The sequence below is a fragment of the Hypanus sabinus genome, chromosome 13 (genome assembly GCF_030144855.1).
Source record: "Hypanus sabinus isolate sHypSab1 chromosome 13, sHypSab1.hap1, whole genome shotgun sequence".
Lineage (NCBI taxonomy): Eukaryota > Metazoa > Chordata > Chondrichthyes > Myliobatiformes > Dasyatidae > Hypanus > Hypanus sabinus.
The window spans coordinates 57,353,547-57,372,612 of record NC_082718.1 but is presented as its reverse complement, the minus strand read 5'-3'; positions in this window follow the sequence as shown (position 1 = coordinate 57,372,612).

Sequence of the window (19,066 nt, the reverse complement as noted above, 5' to 3'; positions counted from 1 at the left end):
AAGTCACTGATCACGGATGCTGGAAGTCACTAATCATCATGGATGCTGTAAGTCACTGACCATCATGGATACAGGAAGTCACTGATCACGGATGCTGGAAGTCACTAATCATCATGGATGCTGTAAGTCACTGACCATCATGGATACAGGAAGTCACAGATCATCACGGATGCTGGAAGTCACTGATGATCACGGATGCCGGAAGTCACTGATCATGGATGCTGGAAGTCACTAATCATCATGGATGCTGTAAGTCACTGACCATCATGGATGCTCGAAGTCACTGACTATCACGGATGCTCGATGACACTGATCACGGATGCTGGAAGTCACTGATCACGGATGCTGGAAGTCACTGATCATCACGGATGCTGGAAGTCACTGATCGTCACAAATGACGGAAGACACTGATCATCATGGATGCTGGAAGTCACTGATCACGGATGCTGGAAGTCACTGAGCATCACGGATGCTGGAAGTCACTGATCACGGATGCTGGAAGACACTGATCTTCACGGATTCTGGAAGTCGCTGATCATCATGGATGCTGGAAGTCACTGATAATCATGGATTTTGGAAGTCACTGACCATCATGGATTTTGGAAGTCACTGACCATCATGGATGCTCGAAGTCACTGACCATCACGAATGCTGGAAGACACTGATCATGATGCTGTAAGTCACTGATCATCCTGGATGCTGGAAGTCACTGATCACAGATGCTGGCAGTCACTGATCATCACGGAAGCTGGAAGTCACTGATCACGGATGCTGGAAGTCACTGATCTTCACGGATTCTGGAAGTCACTGATCATCACGGATGCTGGAAGTCACTGATATTCATGGATTTTGGAAGACACTGACCATCATGGATGCTCGAAGTCACTGACCATCACGGATGCTGGAATACACTGATCACGATGCTGGAAGTCACTGATCATCATGGATGCTGGAAGTCACTGATCACAGATGCTGGAAGTCACTGATCATCACGGATGCTGGAATACACTGATCACGATGCTGGAAGTCACTGATCACAGATGCTGGAAGTCACTGATCATCACGGAAGCTGGAAGTCACTGATCACGGATGATGGAAGACACTGATCTTCACGGATTCTGGAAGTCACTGATCATCACGGATGCTGGAAGTCACTGATAATCATGGATTTTGGAAGTCACTGACCATCATGGATGCTCGAAGTCACTGACCATCACGGATGCTGGAAGACACTGATCATGATGCTGGAAGTCACTGATCATCACGGATGTTGGAAATCACTGATCACAGATGCTGGAAGACACTGATCATCACGGATGCTGGAAGTCACTGATCACGGATGCTGGAAGTCACTAATCATCATGGATGCTGTAAGTCACTGACCATCATGGATACAGGAAGTCACTGATCACGGATGCTGGAAGTCACTAATCATCATGGATGCTGTAAGTCACTGAACATCATGGATACAGGAAGTCACTGATCATCACGGATGCTGGAAGTCACTGATGATCACGGATGCTGGAAGTCACTGATCACGGATGCTGGAAGTCACTAATCATCATGGATGCTGTAAGTCACTGACCATCATGGATGCTCGAAGTCACTGACTATCACGGAAGCTGGATGACACTGATCACGGATGCTGGAAGTCACTGATCACGGATGCTGGAAGTCACTGATCATCATGGATGCTGGAAGTCACTGATCACAGATGCTGCAAGTCACTGATCGTCACAAATGACGGAAGACACTGATCATCATGGATTTTGGAAGTCACTGACCATCATGGATGCTCGAAGTCACTGACCATCACGAATGCTGGAAGACACTGATCATGATGCTGTAAGTCACTGATCATCATGGATGCTGGAAGTCACTGATCACAGATGCTGGCAGTCACTGATCATCACGGAAGCAAGAAGTCACTGATCACGGATGCTGGAAGACACTGATCTTCACGGATTCTGGAAGTCACTGATCATCACGGATGCTGGAAGTCACTGATAATCATGGATTTTGGAAGTCACTGACCATCATGGATGCTCGAAGTCACTGATCACAGATGCTGGAAGTCACTGATCATCACGGATGCTGGAATACACTGATCATGATGCTGGAAGTCACTGATCACAGATGCTGGAAGTCACTGATCATCACGGAAGCTGGAAGTCACTGATCACGGATGATGGAAGACACTGATCTTCACGGATTCTGGAAGTCACTGATCATCACGGATGCTGGAAGTCACTGATAATCATGGATTTTGGAAGTCACTGACCATCATGGATGCTCGAAGTCACTGACCATCACGGATGCTGGAAGACACTGATCATGATGCTGGAAGTCACTGATCATCACGGATGTTGGAAATCACTGATCACAGATGCTGGAAGACACTGATCATCACGGATGCTGGAAGTCACTGATCACGGATGCTGGAAGTCACTAATCATCATGGATGCTGTAAGTCACTGACCATCATGGATACAGGAAGTCACTGATCACGGATGCTGGAAGTCACTAATCATCATGGATGCTGTAAGTCACTGAACATCATGGATACAGGAAGTCACTGATCATCACGGATGCTGGAAGTCACTGATGATCACGGATGCTGGAAGTCACTGATCACGGATGCTGGAAGTCACTAATCATCATGGATGCTGTAAGTCACTGACCATCATGGATGCTCGAAGTCACTGACTATCACGGATGCTGGATGACACTGATCACGGATGCTGGAAGTCACTGATCACGGATGCTGGAAGTCACTGATCATCATGGATGCTGGAAGTCACTGATCACAGATGCTGCAAGTCACTGATCGTCACAAATGACGGAAGACACTGATCATCATGGATGCTGGAAGTCACTGATCACGGATGCTGGAAGTCAATAATCATCACGGATGCTGGAAGTCACTGATCACAGATGCTGGAAGACACTGATCTTCACGGATTCTGGAAGTCGCTGATCATCACGGATGCTGGAAGTCACTGATAATCATGGATTTTGGAAGTCACTGACCATCATGGATGCTCGAAGTCACTGACCATCACGAATGCTGGAAGACACTGATCATGATGCTGTAAGTCACTGATCATCATGGATGCTGGAAGTCACTGATCACAGATGCTGGCAGTCACTGATCATCACGGAAGCAAGAAGTCACTGATCACGGATGCTGGAAGACACTGATCTTCACGGATTCTGGAAGTCACTGATCATCACGGATGCTGGAAGTCACTGATAATCATGGATTTTGGAAGTCACTGACCATCATGGATGCTCGAAGTCACTGACCATCACGGATGCTGGAAGACACTGATCATGATGCTGGAAGTCACTAATCATCACGGATGCTGGAAGACACTGATAATGATGCTGGAATTCACTGACCATCATGGATGCTCGATGTCACTGACCATCACGGATGCTGGAAGTCACTGATCACGGATGCTGGGAGTCACTGTTCATTACGGATTCTAAAGTCACTGACCATCATGGATGCTGGAAGTCACTGTTCATCATGGATGCTGGAAGTCATTGATCATGATGCTGGAAGTCACTGACCATCATGCATGCTCGATGTCACTGACCATCACGGATGCTGGAAGTCACTGTAAACGGATGCTGGGAGTCACTATTCATCACGGATTCTAAAGTCACTGACCATCATGGATGCTGGAAGTCACTGTTCATCATGGATGCTAGAAGTCATCGATCACGGATGCTGGAAGTCACTGCTCATCATGGATACAGGAAGTCACTGATCACGTATGCTGGAAGTGACCAATCATCATGGATGCTGGAAGTCACTGATCACGGAATATTGAGGTCACCGAGCATCACGGATGATTGAGGTCACCGAGCATCACAGATGCTGGAAGACACTGATCATCCCTGATGCGGGAAGTCACTGATCACGGATGCTGGAAGTCACTGATCATGATGCGGGAAGTCACTGATCATCATGGATGCTGGAAGTCACTGATCACAGATGCTGGAAGTCACTGATCATCACGGATGCTGGAAGTCACTAATCACAGATGCTGGGAGTCACTGATCATCACGGATGCTAAAGTCACTGACCATCATGGATGCTGCAAGTCACTGATCATCACGGATGCTGGAAGTCACTGATCACGGATGCTGGAAGTCACTGATCATCACGGAAGCTGGAAGTCACTGATCACGGATGCTGGAAGACACTGATCTTCACGGATTCTGGAAGTCACTGATCATCACGGATGCTGGAAGTCACTGATAATCATGGATTTTGGAAGTCACTGACCATCATGGATGCTCAAAGTCACTGACCATCACGGATGCTGCAAGACACTGATCATGATGCTGGAAGTCACTGATCATCATGGATGCTCGAAGTCACTGACCATCATGGATGCTGGTTGTCACTGACCATCACGGATGCTGGAAGTCACTGATCATCAGGGATGCTGGAAGTCACTGATCACAGATGCTGGAAGTCACTGATCATCACGGATGCAGGAAGTCACTGATCATCACGGATGCTGGAAGTCACTGATCACGGATGCTGGAAGTCACTAATCATCATGGATGCTGTAAGTCACTGACCATCATGGATGCTCGAAGTCACTGAATATCACGGATGCAGGATGACACTGATCACGGATGCTGGAAGACACTGATCTGCACGGATTCTGGAAGTCACTGATCATCACGGATGCTGGAAGTCACTGATAATCATGGATTTTGCAAGACATTGACCATCATGGATGCTCGAAGTCACTGACCATCACGGATGCTGGAAGTCACTGATCTTCATGGATGCTGGAAGTCACTGATCACAGATGCTGGCAGTCACTGATCATCACGGATGCTGGAAATCACAGATCACGGATGCTGGGAGTCACTGATCATCACGGATGCTGGAAGTCACTGATCACGGATGCCGGAAGTCACTAATCATCTTGGATGCTGTAAGTCACTGACCATCATGGATGCTTTAAGTCACTGATCACGGATACTGGAAGTCACTGATCATCACGGATGCTGGAAGACACTGATCATGATGCTGGAAGTCACTGACCATCATGCATGCTCGATGTCACTGACCATCACGGATGCTGGAAGTCACTGTTCACGGATGCTGGGAGTCACTATTCATCACGGATTCTAAAGTCACTGACCATCATGGATGCTGGAAGTCACTGTTCATCATGGATGCTAGAAGTCATCGATCACGGATGCTGGAAGTCACTGCTCATCATGGATACAGGAAGTCACTGATCACGTATGCTGGAAGTGACCAATCATCATGGATGCTGGAAGTCACTGATCACGGAATATTGTGGTCAGCGAGCATCACGGATGATTGAGGTCACCGAGCATCACAGATGCTGGAAGGCACTGATCATCCCTGATGCGGGAAGTCACTGATCACGGATGCTGGAAGTCACTGATCATGATGCGGGAAGTCACTGATCATCATGGATGCTGGAAGTCACTGATCACAGATGCTGGAAGTCACTGATCATCACGGATGCTGGAAGTCACTAATCACAGATGCTGGGGGTCACTGATCATCACGGATGCTAAAGTCACTGACCATCATGGATGCTGCAAGTCACTGATCATCACGGATGCTGGAAGTCACTGATCACGGATGCTGGAAGTCACTGATCATCACGGAAGCTGGAAGTCACTGATCACGGATGCTGCAAGACACTGATCTTCACGGATTCTGGAAGTCACTGATCATCACGGATGCTGGAAGACACTGATCATGATGCTGGAAGTCACTGATCATCACGGATGTTGGAAATCGCTGATCACAGATGCTGGAAGACACTGAATATCACGGATGCTGGAAGTCACTGACCATCATGGATACAGGAAGTCACTGATCACGGATGCTGGAAGTCACTAATCATCATGGATGCTGTAAGTCACTGACCATCATGGATACAGGAAGTCACAGATCATCACGGATGCTGGAAGTCACTGATGATCACGGATGCCGGAAGTCACTGATCATGGATGTTGGAAGTCACTAATCATCATGGATGCTGTAAGTCACTGACCATCATGGATGCTCGAAGTCACTGACTATCACGGATGCTGGATGACACTGATCACGGATGCTGGAAGTCACTGATCACGGATGCTGGAAGTCACTGATCATCACGGATGCTGGAAGTCACTGATCACAGATGCTGGAAGTCACTGATCGTCACAAATGACGGAAGACACTGATCATCATGGATGCTGGAAGTCACTGATCACGGATGCTGGAAGTCACTGATCATCACGGATGCTGGAAGTCACTGATCACGGATGCTGGAAGACACTGATCTTCATGGATTCTGGAAGTCGCTGATCATCATGGATGCTGGAAGTCACTGATAATCATGGATTTTGGAAGTCACTGACCATCATGGATTTTGGAAGTCACTGACCATCATGGATGCTCGAAGTCACTGACCATCACGAATGCTGGAAGACACTGATCATGATGCTGTAAGTCACTGATCATCATGGATGCTGGAAGTCACTGATCACAGATGCTGGCAGTCACTGATCATCACGGAAGCTGGAAGTCACTGATCACGGATGCTGGAAGTCACTGATCTTCACGGATTCTGGAAGTCACTGATCATCACGGATGCTGGAAGTCACTGATATTCATGGATTTTGGAAGTCACTGACCATCATGGATGCTCGAAGTCACTGACCATCACGGATGCTGGAATAAACTGATCACGATGCTGGAAGTCACTGATCATCATGGATGCTGGAAGTCACTGATCACAGATGCTGGAAGTCACTGATCATCACGGATGCTGGAAATCACTGATCACGGATGCTGGAAGTCACTGATAATCATGGATTTTGGAAGTCACTGACCATCATGGATGCTCGAAGTCACTGACCATCACGGATGCTGGAAGACACTGATCATGATGCTGGAAGTCACTGATCATCACGGATGTTGGAAATCATAGATCACAGATGCTGGAAGACACTGATCATCACGGATGCTGGAAGTCACTGATCACGGATGCTGGAAGTCACTAATCATCATGGATGCTGTAAGTCACTGACCATCATGGATACAGGAAGTCACTGATCACGGATGCTGGAAGTCACTAATCATCATGGATGCTGTAAGTCACTGAACATCATGGATACAGGAAGTCACTGATCATCACGGATGCTGGAAGTCACTGATGATCACGGATGCTGGAAGTCACTGATCACGGATGCTGGAAGTCACTAATCATCATGGATGCTGTAAGTCACTGACCATCATGGATGCTCGAAGTCACTGACTATCACGGATGCTGGATGACACTGATCACGGATGCTGGAAGTCACTGATCACGGATGCTGGAAGTCACTGATCATCATGGATGCTGGAAGTCACTGATCACAGATGCTGCAAGTCACTGATCGTCACAAATGACGGAAGACACTGATCATCATGGATGCTGGAAGTCACTGATCACGGATGCTGGAAGTCAATAATCATCACGGATGCTGGAAGTCACTGATCACAGATGCTGGAAGACACTGATCTTCACGGATTCTGGAAGTCGCTGATCATCACGGATGCTGGAAGTCACTGATAATCATGGATTTTGGAAGTCACTGACCATCATGGATGCTGGAAGACACTGATCATGATGCTGTAAGTCACTGATCATCATGGATGCTGGAAGTCACTGATCACAGATGCTGGCAGTCACTGATCATCACGGAAGCAAGAAGTCACTGATCACGGATGCTGGAAGACACTGATCTTCACGGATTCTGGAAGTCACTGATCATCACGGATGCTGGAAGTCACTGATAATCATGGATTTTGGAAGTCACTGACCATCATGGATGCTCGAAGTCACTGACCATCACGGATGCTGGAAGACACTGATCATGATGCTGGAAGTCACTGACCATCATGGATGCTCGATGTCACTGTTCATCATGGATGCTGGAAGTCATTGATCATGATGCTGGAAGTCACTGACCATCATGCATGCTCGATGTCACTGACCATCACGGATGCTGGAAGTCACTGATCACGGATGCTGGGAGTCACTGTTCATTACGGATTCTAAAGTCACTGACCATCATGGATGCTGGAAGTCACTGTTCATCATGGATGCTGGAAGTCATTGATCATGATGCTGGAAGTCACTGACCATCATGCATGCTCGATGTCACTGACCATCACGGATGCTGGAAGTCACTGTAAACGGATGCTGGGAGTCACTATTCATCACGGATTCTAAAGTCACTGACCATCATGGATGCTGGAAGTCGCTGTTCATCATGGATGCTAGAAGTCATCGATCACGGATGCTGGAAGTCACTGCTCATCATGGATACAGGAAGTCACTGATCACGTATGCTGGAAGTGACCAATCATCATGGATGCTGGAAGTCACTGATCACGGAATATTGTGGTCACCGAGCATCACGGATGATTGAGGTCACCGAGCATCACAGATGCTGGAAGACACTGATCATCCCTGATGCGGGAAGTCACTGATCACGGATGCTGGAAGTCACTGATCATGATGCGGGAAGTCACTGATCATCATGGATGCTGGAAGTCACTGATCACAGATGCTGGAAGTCACTGATCATCACGGATGCTAAAGTCACTGACCATCATGGATGCTGCAAGTCACTGATCATCACGGATGCTGGAAGTCACTGATCACGGATGCTGGAAGTCACTGATCATCACGGAAGCTGGAAGTCACTGATCACGGATGCTGGAAGACACTGATCATCACGGAAGCTGGAAGTCACTGATCACGGATGCTGGAAGACACTGATCTTCACGGATTCTGGAAGTCACTGATCATCACGGATGCTGGAAGTCACTGATAATCATGGATTTTGGAAGTCACTGACCATCATGGATGCTCAAAGTCACTGACCATCACGGATGCTGCAAGACACTGATCATGATGCTGGAAGTCACTGATCATCATGGATGCTCGAAGTCACTGACCATCATGGATGCTGGTTGTCACTGACCATCACGGATGCTGGAAGTCACTGATCATCAGGGATGCTGGAAGTCACTGATCACAGATGCTGGAAGTCACTGATCATCACGGATGCAGGAAGTCACTGATCATCACGGATGCTGGAAGTCACTGATCACGGATGCTGGAAGTCACTAATCATCATGGATGCTGTAAGTCACTGACCATCATGGATGCTCGAAGTCACTGACTGTCACGGATGCAGGATGACACTGATCACGGATGCTGGAAGACACTGATCTGCACGGATTCTGGAAGTCACTGATCATCACGGATGCTGGAAGTCACTGATAATCATGGATTTTGCAAGACATTGACCATCATGGATGCTCGAAGTCACTGACCATCACGGATGCTGGAAGTCACTGATCTTCATGGATGCTGGAAGTCACTGATCACAGATGCTGGCAGTCACTGATCATCACGGATGCTGGAAATCACAGATCACGGATGCTGGGAGTCACTGATCATCACGGATGCTGGAAGTCACTGATCACGGATGCCGGAAGTCACTAATCATCTTGGATGCTGTAAGTCACTGACCATCATGGATGCTTTAAGTCACTGATCACGGATACTGGAAGTCACTGATCATCACGGATGCTGGAAGACACTGATCATGATGCTGGAAGTCACTGACCATCATGCATGCTCGATGTCACTGACCATCACGGATGCTGGAAGTCACTGTTCACGGATGCTGGGAGTCACTATTCATCACGGATTCTAAAGTCACTGACCATCATGGATGCTGGAAGTCACTGTTCATCATGGATGCTAGAAGTCATCGATCACGGATGCTGGAAGTCACTGCTCATCATGGATACAGGAAGTCACTGATCACGTATGCTGGAAGTGACCAATCATCATGGATGCTGGAAGTCACTGATCACGGAATATTGTGGTCAGCGAGCATCACGGATGATTGAGGTCACCGAGCATCACAGATGCTGGAAGGCACTGATCATCCCTGATGCGGGAAGTCACTGATCACGGATGCTGGAAGTCACTGATCATGATGCGGGAAGTCACTGATCATCATGGATGCTGGAAGTCACTGATCACAGATGCTGGAAGTCACTGATCATCACGGATGCTGGAAGTCACTAATCACAGATGCTGGGGGTCACTGATCATCACGGATGCTAAAGTCACTGACCATCATGGATGCTGCAAGTCACTGATCATCACGGATGCTGGAAGTCACTGATCACGGATGCTGGAAGTCACTGATCATCACGGAAGCTGGAAGTCACTGATCACGGATGCTGCAAGACACTGATCTTCACGGATTCTGGAAGTCACTGATCATCACGGATGCTGGAAGTCACTGATAATCATGGATTTTGGAAGTCACTGACCATCATGGATGCTCGAAGTCACTGACCATCACGGATGCTGGAAGACACTGATCATGATGCTGGAAGTCACTGATCATCACGGATGTTGGAAATCGCTGATCACAGATGCTGGAAGACACTGAATATCACGGATGCTGGAAGTCACTGACCATCATGGATACAGGAAGTCACTGATCACGGATGCTGGAAGTCACAAATCATCATGGATGCTGTAAGTCACTGACCATCATGGATACAGGAAGTCACAGATCATCACGGATGCTGGAAGTCACTGATGATCACGGATGCCGGAAGTCACTGATCATGGATGTTGGAAGTCACTAATCATCATGGATGCTGTAAGTCACTGACCATCATGGATGCTCGAAGTCACTGACTATCACGGATGCTGGATGACACTGATCACGGATGCTGGAAGTCACTGATCGTCACAAATGACGGAAGACACTGATCATCATGGATGCTGGAAGTCACTGATCACGGATGCTGGAAGTCACTGATCATCACGGATGCTGGAAGTCACTGATCACGGATGCTGGAAGACACTGATCTTCATGGATTCTGGAAGTCGCTGATCATCATGGATGCTGGAAGTCACTGATAATCATGGATTTTGGAAGTCACTGACCATCATGGATTTTGGAAGTCACTGACCATCATGGATGCTCGAAGTCACTGACCATCACGAATGCTGGAAGACACTGATCATGATGCTGTAAGTCACTGATCATCATGGATGCTGGAAGTCACTGATCACAGATGCTGGCAGTCACTGATCATCACGGAAGCTGGAAGTCACTGATCACGGATGCTGGAAGTCACTGATCTTCACGGATTCTGGAAGTCACTGATCATCACGGATGCTGGAAGTCACTGATATTCATGGATTTTGGAAGTCACTGACCATCATGGATGCTCGAAGTCACTGACCATCACGGATGCTGGAATAAACTGATCACGATGCTGGAAGTCACTGATCATCATGGATGCTGGAAGTCACTGATCACAGATGCTGGAAGTCACTGATCATCACGGATGCTGGAAATCACTGATCACGGATGCTGGAAGTCACTGATCATCGCGGATTCTAAAGTCACTGACCATCATGGATGCCGGAAGTCACTGATCATCATGGATGCTGGAAGTCACTGATCATCATGGATGCTGGAAGTCACTGATCATCACGGATGTTGGAAATCGCTGATCACAGATGCTGGAAGACACTGAATATCACGGATGCTGGAAGTCACTGACCATCATGGATACAGGAAGTCACTGATCACGGATGCTGGAAGTCACAAATCATCATGGATGCTGTAAGTCACTGACCATCATGGATACAGGAAGTCACAGATCATCACGGATGCTGGAAGTCACTGATGATCACGGATGCCGGAAGTCACTGATCATGGATGTTGGAAGTCACTAATCATCATGGATGCTGTAAGTCACTGACCATCATGGATGCTCGAAGTCACTGACTATCACGGATGCTGGATGACACTGATCACGGATGCTGGAAGTCACTGATCGTCACAAATGACGGAAGACACTGATCATCATGGATGCTGGAAGTCACTGATCACGGATGCTGGAAGTCACTGATCATCACGGATGCTGGAAGTCACTGATCACGGATGCTGGAAGACACTGATCTTCATGGATTCTGGAAGTCGCTGATCATCATGGATGCTGGAAGTCACTGATAATCATGGATTTTGGAAGTCACTGACCATCATGGATTTTGGAAGTCACTGACCATCATGGATGCTCGAAGTCACTGACCATCACGAATGCTGGAAGACACTGATCATGATGCTGTAAGTCACTGATCATCATGGATGCTGGAAGTCACTGATCACAGATGCTGGCAGTCACTGATCATCACGGAAGCTGGAAGTCACTGATCACGGATGCTGGAAGTCACTGATCTTCACGGATTCTGGAAGTCACTGATCATCACGGATGCTGGAAGTCACTGATATTCATGGATTTTGGAAGTCACTGACCATCATGGATGCTCGAAGTCACTGACCATCACGGATGCTGGAATAAACTGATCACGATGCTGGAAGTCACTGATCATCATGGATGCTGGAAGTCACTGATCACAGATGCTGGAAGTCACTGATCATCACGGATGCTGGAAATCACTGATCACGGATGCTGGAAGTCACTGATCATCGCGGATTCTAAAGTCACTGACCATCATGGATGCCGGAAGTCACTGATCATCATGGATGCTGGAAGTCACTGATCATCATGGATGCTGGATGTCACTGACCATCACGGATGCTGGAAGTCACTGATCATCACGGATGCTGGAAGTCACTGATCACAGATGCTGGAAGTCACTGATTATCACCGATGCAGGAAGTCACTGATCATCACGGATGCTGGAAGTCACTGATCACGGATGCTGGAAGTCACTAATCATCATGGATGCTGTAAGTCACTGACCATCATGGATGCTCGAAGTCACTGACTATCACGGATGCAGGATGACACTGATCACGGATTCTGGAAGTCACTGATCATCACGGATGCTGGAAGTCACTGATAATCATGGATTTTGCAAGTCATTGACCATCATGGATGCTCGAAGTCACTGACCATCACGGATGCTGGAAGTCACTGATCTTCATGGATGCTGGAAGTCACTGATCACAGATGCTGGCAGTCACTGATCATCACGGATGCTGGAAATCACTCATCACGGATGCTGGGAGTCACTGATCATCACGGATGCTGGAAGTCACTGATCATCACGGATGCTGGAAGTCACTGATCACGGATGCTGGAAGACACTGATCATCACGGATGCTGGAAGTCACTGATCATCACGGCTGCTGGAAGTCACTGATCACGGATGCCGGAAGTCACTAATCATCTTGGATGCTGTAAGTCACTGACCATCATGGATGCTTTAAGTCACTGATCACGGATACTGGAAGTCACTGATCATCACGGATGCTGGAAGTCACTGATCACGGATGCTGGAAGACACTGATCTTCACGGATTCTGGAAGTCACTGATAAACATGGATTTTGGAAGTCACTGACCATCATGGATGCTCGAAGTCACTGACCATCACGGATGCTGGAAGACAGTGATCACGGATGCTGGAAGTCACTGATCGTCAAGGATGCTGGAAGTCACAGCTCATCATGGATGCTGGAAGTCACTGATCACAGATGCTGGAAGTCACTGATCATCACGGATGCTGGAAGTCACTGATCACAGATGCTGGAAGTCACTGATCATAACGGATGCAGGAAGTCACTGATCATCACGGATGCTGGAAGTCACTGATCACGGATGCTGGAAGTCACTTATCATCATGGATGTTGTAAGTCACTGACCATCATGGATGCTCGAAGTCACTGACTATCACGGATGCAGGATGACACTGATCACGGATGCTGGAAGACACTGATCTGCACGGATTCTGGAAGTCACTGATCATCACGGATGCTGGAAGTCACTGATAATCATGGATTTTGCAAGTCATTGACCATCAAGGATGCTCGAAGTCACTGACCATCACGGATGCTGGCAGTCACTGATCATCACGGATGCTGGAAATCACTGATCACGGATGCTGGGAGTCACTGATCATCACGTAAGCTGGAAGTCACTGATCCTCATGGATGCTGGAAGTCACTGATCATCACTGATGCTGGAAGTCACTGATCATCACGGATGCTGGAAGTCACTGATCATCACGGATGCTGGAAGTCACTGATCACGGATGCTGGAAGACACTGATCATCACGGATGCTGGAAGTCACTGATCATCACGGATGCTGGAAGTCACTGATCACGGATGCCGGAAGTCACTAATCATCTTGGATGCTGTAAGTCACTGACCATCATGGATGCTTTAAGTCACTGATCACGGATACTGGAAGTCACTGATCATCACGGATGCTGGAAGACACTGATCATGATGCTGGAAGTCACTGACCATCATGCATGCTCGATGTCACTGACCATCACGGATGCTGGAAGTCACTGTTCACGGATGCTGGGAGTCACTATTCATCACGGATTCTAAAGTCACTGACCATCATGGATGCTGGAAGTCACTGTTCATCATGGATGCTAGAAGTCATCGATCACGGATGCTGGAAGTCACTGCTCATCATGGATACAGGAAGTCACTGATCACGTATGCTGGAAGTCACTGATCATCACGGAAGCTGGAAGTCACTGATCACGGATGCTGGAAGACACTGATCTTCACGGATTCTGGAAGTCACTGATCATCACGGATGCTGGAAGTCACTGATAATCATGGATTTTGGAAGTCACTGACCATCATGGATGCTCGAAGTCACTGACCATCACGGATGCTGGAAGACACTGATCATGATGCTGGAAGTCACTGATCATCACGGATGTTGGAAATCGCTGATCACAGATGCTGGAAGACACTGATCATCACGGATGCTGGAAGTCACTGATCACGGATGCTGGAAGTCACTAATCATCATGGATGCTGTAAGTCACTGACCATCATGGATACAGGAAGTCACTGATCACGGATGCTGGAAGTCACTAATCATCATGGATGCTGTAAGTCACTGACCATCATGGATACAGGAAGTCACAGATCATCACGGATGCTGGAAGTCACTGATGATCACGGATGCCGGAAGTCACTGATCATGGATGCTGGAAGTCACTAATCATCATGGATGCTGTAAGTCACTGACCATCATGGATGCTCGAAGTCACTGACTATCACGGATGCTGGATGACACTGATCACGGATGCTGGAAGTCACTGATCACGGATGCTGGAAGGCACTGATCATCACGGATGCTGGAAGTCACTGATCACAGATGCTGGAAGTCACTGATCGTCACAAATGACGGAAGGCACTGATCATCATGGATGCTGGAAGTCACTGATCACGGATGCTGGAAGTCACTGATCATCACGGATGCTGGAAGTCACTGATCACGGATGCTGGAAGACACTGATCTTCAAGGATGCTGGAAATCACTGATCACGGATGCTTTGAGTCACTGATCATCACGTAAGCTGGAAGTCACTGATCCTCATGGATGCTGGAAGTCACTGATCATCACTGATGCTGGAAGTCACTGATCATCACGGATGCTGGAAGTCACTGATCATCACGGATGCTGGAAGTCACTGATCACGGATGCTGGAAGACACTGATCATCACGGATGCTGGAAGTCACTGATCATCACGGATGCTGGAAGTCACTGATCACGGATGCCGGAAGTCACTAATCATCTTGGATGCTGTAAGTCACTGACCATCATGGATGCTTTAAGTCACTGATCACGGATACTGGAAGTCACTGATCATCACGGATGCTGGAAGACACTGATCATGATGCTGGAAGTCACTGACCATCATGCATGCTCGATGTCACTGACCATCACGGATGCTGGAAGTCACTGTTCACGGATGCTGGGAGTCACTATTCATCACGGATTCTAAAGTCACTGACCATCATGGATGCTGGAAGTCACTGTTCATCATGGATGCTAGAAGTCATCGATCACGGATGCTGGAAGTCACTGCTCATCATGGATACAGGAAGTCACTGATCACGTATGCTGGAAGTCACTGATCATCACGGAAGCTGGAAGTCACTGATCACGGATGCTGGAAGACACTGATCTTCACGGATTCTGGAAGTCACTGATCATCACGGATGCTGGAAGTCACTGATAATCATGGATTTTGGAAGTCACAGACCATCATGGATGCTCGAAGTCACTGACAATCACGGATGCTGGAAGACACTGATCATGATGCTGGAAGTCACTGATCATCACGGATGTTGGAAATCGCTGATCACAGATGCTGGAAGACACTGATCATCACGGATGCTGGAAGTCACTGATCACGGATGCTGGAAGTCACTAATCATCATGGATGCTGTAAGTCACTGACCATCATGGATACAGGAAGTCACTGATCACGGATGCTGGAAGTCACTAATCATCATGGATGCTGTAAGTCACTGACCATCATGGATACAGGAAGTCACAGATCATCACGGATGCTGGAAGTCACTGATGATCACGGATGCCGGAAGTCACTGATCATGGATGCTGGAAGTCACTAATCATCATGGATGCTGTAAGTCACTGACCATCATGGATGCTCGAAGTCACTGACTATCACGGATGCTGGATGACACTGATCACGGATGCTGGAAGTCACTGATCACGGATGCTGGAAGTCACTGATCATCACGGATGCTGGAAGTCACTGATCACAGATGCTGGAAGTCACTGATCGTCACAAATGACGGAAGGCACTGATCATCATGGATGCTGGAAGTCACTGATCACGGATGCTGGAAGTCACTGATCATCACGGATGCTGGAAGTCACTGATCACGGATGCTGGAAGACACTGATCTTCACGGATTCTGGAAGTCGCTGATCATCATGGATGCTGGAAGTCACTGATAATCATGGATTTTGGAAGGCACTGACCATCATGGATTTTGGAAGTCACTGACCATCATGGATGCTCGAAGTCACTGACCATCACGAATGCTGGAAGACACTGATCATGATGCTGTAAGTCACTGATCATCATGGATGCTGGAAGACACTGATCATGATGCTGTAAGTCACTGATCATCATGGATGCTGGAAGTCACTGATCACAGATGCTGGCAGTCACTGATCATCACGGAAGCTGGAAGTCACTGATCACGGATGCTGGAAGTCACTGATCTTCACGGATTCTGGAAGTCGGTGATCATCACGGATGCTGGAAGTCACTGATATTCATGGATTTTGGAAGTCACTGACTATCATGGATGCTCGAAGTCACTGACCATCACGGATGCTGGAATACACTGATCACGATGCTGGAAGTCACTGATCATCATGGATGCTGGAAGTCACTGATCACAGATGCTGGAAGTCACTGATCATCACGGATGCTGGAAATCACTGATCACGGATGCTGGAAGTCACTGATCATCGCGGATTCTAAAGTCACTGATCATCATGGATGCCGGAAGTCACTGATCATCATGGATGCTGGAAGTCACTGATCATCATGGATGCTGGAAGTCACTGATCATCACTGATGCTGGAAGTCACTGATCATCATGGATGCTCGAAGTCACTGACCATCATGGATGCTGGATGTCACTGACCATCACGGATGCTGGAAGTGACTGATCATCAGGGATGCTGGAAGTCACTGATCACAGATGCTGGAAGTCACTGATCATCACGGATGCAGGAAGTCACTGATCATCACGGATGCTGGAAGTCACTGATCACGGATGCTGGAAGTCACTAATCATCATGGATGCTGTAAGTCACTGACCATCATGGATGCTCGAAGTCACTGACTATCACGGATGCAGGATGACACTGATCACGGATGCTGGAAGACACTGATCTGCACGGATTCTGGAAGTCACTGATCATCACGGATGCTGGAAGTCACTGATAAACATGGATTTTGCATGTCATTGACCATCATGGATGCTCGAAGTCACTGACCATCACGGATGCTGGAAGTCACTGATCTTCATGGATGCTGGAAGTCACTGATCACAGATGCTGGCAGTCACTGATCATCACGGATGCTGGAAATCACTGATCACGGATGCTGGGAGTCAATGATCATCACGTAAGCTGGAAGTCACTGATCCTCATGGATGCTGGAAGTCACTGATCATCACTGATGCTGGAAGTCACTGATCATCACGGATGCTCGAAGTCACTGATCATCACGGATGCTGGAAGTCACTGATCACGGATGCTGGAAGACACTGATCATCACGGATGCTGGAAGTCACTGATCATCACGGATGCTGGAAGTCACTGATCACGGATGCCGGAAGTCACTAATCATCTTGGATGCTGTAAGTCACTGACCATCATGGATGCTTTAAGTCACTGATCATGGATACTGGAAGTCACTGATCATCACGGATGCTGGAAGACACTGATCATGATGCTGGAAGTCACTGACCATCATGCATGCTCGATGTCACTGACCATCACGGATGCTGGAAGTCACTGTTCACGGATGCTGGGAGTCACTATTCAACACAGATTCTAAAGTCACTGACCATGATGCTGGAAGTCACTGATCATCATGGATGCTGGAAGTCACTGATCACAGATGCTGGAAGTCACTGATCATCAAGGATGCTGGAAGTCACTGACCATCACGGATGCTGGAAGTCACTGATCATGGATGCTGGAAGTCACTGTTCATCATGGATGCTGGAAGTCACTGATCATGGATGCTGGAAGTCACTGTTCATCATGGATGCTGGAAGTCACTGATCATCATGGATGCTAGAAGTCACTGATCATCATGGATGCTAGACGTCACAGATCACGGATGCTGGAAGTCACTGATCACGGATGTGGGAAGTCACTGATCATCATGGATGCAGGAATTCACTGATAGCGGATGCTGGATGTCACTGACCATCACGGATGCTGGAAGACACTGATCATGATGCTGGAAGTCACTGAACATCATGGATGCTGGAAGTCACTGATCACGGATGCTGGAAGTCACTGATCATCACGGATGCTGGAAGTCACTGACCACGGATGCTGGAAGACACTGATCTTCACGGATTCTGGAAGTCACTGATCATCACGGATGCTGGAAGTCACTG